Below are 4882 nucleotides of genomic sequence, written 5' to 3' on the forward strand. Positions count from 1 at the left end.
TATTTTGGAGTTTAATCATGGTCCCTGTTTGTGTCATGCTTCCCTTGTCCTCATGTATTCATGCTCTTTGTCTGATATAAGTAGCCATCATGTTGCCATAGTCTTCGTCGTGTATTGAAGTTGTAACCCGCTGTCGGTGAGTCTAGTCTGTTTGTGCCTCGTCAAGTCTGTTCATGCCTGGTCAAGTCTGTTCATGCCTCGTCAAGTCTGTGTCTCTAGTCTTCGTCTGTTTGGATTATGTTTGGATCACTGTAAATAAACTGCACTTGGGTTCTCACTACTCTCGCCTTCAGTGGATGATTCGTTACAGGGTATAAAATCTCTGTCACATTCAAGAAAAAAAAAAAAGCACTGGACGTTTCTCCCAGTAACTGCATGCAACAGACAGCAGAGGGCAACGTGTGATCATGTTTTCTATATAATATCTCAGCATGGATTTCTAAAAGATCTGCATTGATATGTCTTAATGAATATAAACCACGTTCACAGTCGCCAATCACAAAAAAAAAAAAAAAAAAAGTTATTATAGCCTAATGCAGAGACGTTTATGTTGTTGTCTTTTCATAGTAAATAAGCGTTTAAAACAGTTACATTTATCTTAACAAAAATTATATTCACATTGTCTTTCCACTGACCTAAAATAATATCATTATAGAGCTACTGCTACAAAATTCAGTGTAAGATAGCTATGTTGAACATTAGCTGCATGGTTGACAATCGTGTCACAAAAAATATATATTAATAATATTATTATTAATAATAATAATAATAATAATAAGAAGAAGAAGAAGAAGAAGAACCAGCTAGAAACCAGTTACTATGATCCAAAACACAGCAAACAGTTTAATCTGGATTTTCCAGGATACTTTTAAATAATGACACTAGATGGCGTTTCTTTACCGCTTCTCATTACTGTGCTCAATTATTTGACACCTGTCAGGATATCTAGTTCTGTAAGATAGCTATGTTGAACATTAGCTGCATGGTTGACAATCGTGTCACAAAAAATATATATTAATAATATTATTATTAATAATAAGAAGAAGAAGAAGAAGAAGAAGAAGAACCAGCTAGAAACCAGTTACTATGATCCAAAACACAGCAAACAGTTTAATCTGGATTTTCCAGGATACTTTTAAATAATGACACTAGATGGCGTTTCTTTACCGCTTCTCATTACTGTGCTCAATTATTTGACACCTGTCAGGATATCTAGTTCTGTTGGATGCTGGTCACTGGCAAAACTGCAACAAAAAATGAAATTTGTCACTGTAATTGTACGCTTGAGCAAACTGACAGGCATTAGACACTGACCATGAGCGATCCTGCCTCCTTATAATTTTGATGTTAGCAAGTCTCCAAAGGACAAGCTCCTGTTGACTGTCACGTTACATTGTGCTTGTGATTGGGTCACACTGCTGCAATTGACTTTGTGACACTCCATTCCAAACACTATGGGCCGACAGCCTTTGATTTGCCCATCACCTGCATCTGAGATTGAAGCCCCCGCTGTATTCCGTCTCCACAAGTCAAACACTCGAACACACAGGGAGAACCTGGTTGCAAATTTCAATTATGTCCCAGCCTTCGCACACTCACAAATCAATGACATCGACTTGCTGTTGATGAGACGCACATCCAGTTTCGGGGAATGTGTCTACCTGCGATAAACGAATAGGCGGTTGTCACAGAGAGTGATCTCATTGTGCTTCTCGCCACTGCTGTTTAAGTGTGTGTGTGTGTGTGTGCTGTGCTATAGTTATTGTCCATAAGATTCAAGGCAGTACTAGATTCAAAACAGAAAGAGCGGTTCATTTGTTACACACACTTTGTGATGAAACTCTCATTTCATCCTGAATCAGCTGCCTCCTCCTCGGCTTCGAATCTGTGGGTCACAATATAATGTACTTGTTCATAATACTGATAGGCTAACTGGCTCAAACAGCCCAGCATGGAAAGCCTCATCGGCCAATTATAAGCTCTGATTGTGTTCTATATGACGAGAGACTCTTAAATCAATTCCACATCGCACTGATATCTGGACTGACTCATGTTGCCCACATGCAGATGCGGTTTTAACAAGCTCCCAGCCTGTCTGGCTCACGTCCATTCACAGCAATTAACATTTCTGTAATGTGGCATTGATTCAGTTGTAAACAAGGCATATTCTCCTCTAGGCTGAGGACAAAAACATTAGACGCCATATAATGCAAAAATTTGCAACTGAGGCTCACTGGAAATAATGGACTCTGGCTACATTTCTGCAAAAAATGCACGTACACTTAAAAATAAAGGTTCTGTATTGGCATTAATGGTTAATGGAATTTTTATATTGCACAAAATGTTCTTTATGGTGGAAAAATGTTCTTTAGATTATTAAATGTTCTTCACACTAAGAAAAATGGTTCTTTTAAGAACTGTTCACTGGAAGGTGAACCCTAAATGCTTTTTCTATGGCATACAAAACCCCCTTTTTGAAAGCTTTATTTTTGAGAGTGTATACATACATTTCACTGCAGTTTCCAGCTGAAATGAACACTAAAAGCAGTAAAACACCAAAATTTTTTTGTCCCTTTTCACACAAAGTATGATTACAGGAGCAGATAACCGATTAAGAAAGACTTAAAGACAGCATTGTACTTGAGTTGCGGACCTTTTGGGTTTCATGAAACAGGAGTCACAATAAAAAAAGCTCAAATCCTTGTGGAACAAAGCTAAAATAACATGGCTGCTTCAGCAAATTATTCTTTTTTTTTTTTGTCTCTCATTTGCTTTTGCTCACATTATCAGTTTGGTTTGGTGTAGGGGTTACGTTAATTTCATATATATTTTTTTCATACCATGGAAGTCAATGACTACCGTCAACTGTTTGGTTACCAACATTCTTCAAAGTGTAACATTTACATCACACGCTTGAGGTATTCGGCCAATCACAACACACTGGATAGCTGGCCAATCACAGCACACCTCACTTTTCAGACCGATGAGCTTTATAAAAATCGACGCGTTTCAGAAAGGCGGGGCATAGAGGAGAAACAATAATTTACAGTATGTGGAAAATAATGTGTTTTTTAACCTTAAACCGCATAAACACATTTCATTACACAAAATACACAACATAATGTTCTTTATAGCAACATCATATGACCCCTTTAAATGACTTCATGTCTACATACTCTACAGATATGTGGCATAGAAGAATTATATATTATAATGTTTGGAGAAAGCTAACAGTTAACATTCCCATTCCCACTGATGCAAAGCTGAATTTTCAGCAGCCATTACTCCAGTATTCAGTGTCACATGATCCTTCAGAAATCATTCTAATATGATGATTTGATGAACAAGAAATATATGATCAATGTTGAAAACAGTTTGTGTGCCACTTTTTTGTGACTTTTTTCAAGATTCCTTGATTAATAAAAAGTAGCATTTATTTTAAATATATTTGATCAATTGAATGCATCCTTTCTGAATAAAATGATGGATTTCTTAAAAAAAAATCACTATCATATTTGAACGATATAGTGTACATATATAATGTACATAGTCAAAAACAGCAAACAGGGAAAAATATAACGCCTTATTATAAATTATTATATATAATAATATCTTATAACGCCTTATAAAAATATTATATTTTATATAATAATATAATATAAAATATAATATGAGACACTAATAATATAATTAATATAATATAATATGATATGATATGATATGATATGATATGACCTGTGTGTGGACCCCAGATGAAGCTAATACCTCCACAGCACAGAGAAGAAATATGCCTCCCTGCTGACTGCTGAATTACGGGGGCTGTATCCCTCCGTTTTGCCTTGAAGCATGAAGGTGTGAACGTGTGCATGAGTGAGGCCACATAAGCATCAGTCTTCTGCGCTTTTTATTATCCCACACATCTTCTCGCTGTCACCACACTGCGGATACTAAGACATCTGGCTGGATTCACCGTGACATACACACACATGCACACAGCACAAACACACACAAGTTGATTTACATCAATCCATTTATCCGTGGCCCTTCATTGCTTGATGGTGTTCAAGCCTCCACAACTTTATCCTTTGGTCAATACTGAGCGCATACCAAATCATAAGTCACAAACGGTATTATAACCTGGTTAGGGGGACTGGGTTGAGAAATGACAAGGTGGAGAGAGGGGGAGGGATTGTGCTTTTCACCAAATTGTAGCCTGTGCTAATTGAGAGGAGTAGAGAGTGCTGGAGCACTAATGAAATGGCCTTATGTGATGGCAGAGGGTGGCACTAGAATAAAATGAAGCCTTCATGAGATGAAGCCTTTCTTCAATCTGTTAATGTGCGACAATCTCTGTGGGTTGTGCATATCAAGCAGGGATGGAGCTCTGTATTATAGATGTGTCACTCTTCAGACAGGTGAATATATATATATATATATTTTTTTTTTAATCAAGACAAAATTATTATTTTTGTGAATTCATAGGCAACAGTCGTTCTCCGCTGTTTTTATGACAGGACCCAAAAGAGTACCAATTATGTTCATTATAAATGAAATGTGTATATATATATATATACGTCTTTGTACCGGAGCACTGGTCTGCCTGTTGGTCTGGTGCTGGAGGCGAGCTCGCCATACATGATGTCCTTAGGAATCCGGCCATCCTGCATTCGGCAGACATGGCCGAGCCAGCATAGGCGTCTTTGTGAAAGGAGTGCGTGCATGCTGAATGTTTTTGTTTGGGCCAGCACTTCAGTGTTTGGGACACGGTCCTGCCAGGTGATTCCAAGGATCCTTCTCAGGCAGCGCAGATGGAAAGAGTTAAGTCTGCGTTCTTGCCAGGTGTACATAGTCCACGTCTCGCTGCCGTAGAGAAGAGTGCTGA

The sequence above is a fragment of the Sinocyclocheilus rhinocerous genome, unplaced genomic scaffold (genome assembly GCF_001515625.1).
Source record: "Sinocyclocheilus rhinocerous isolate Xijiao unplaced genomic scaffold, SAMN03320098_v1.1 scaffold263, whole genome shotgun sequence".
Taxonomy (NCBI): Eukaryota; Metazoa; Chordata; class Actinopteri; order Cypriniformes; family Cyprinidae; genus Sinocyclocheilus; species Sinocyclocheilus rhinocerous.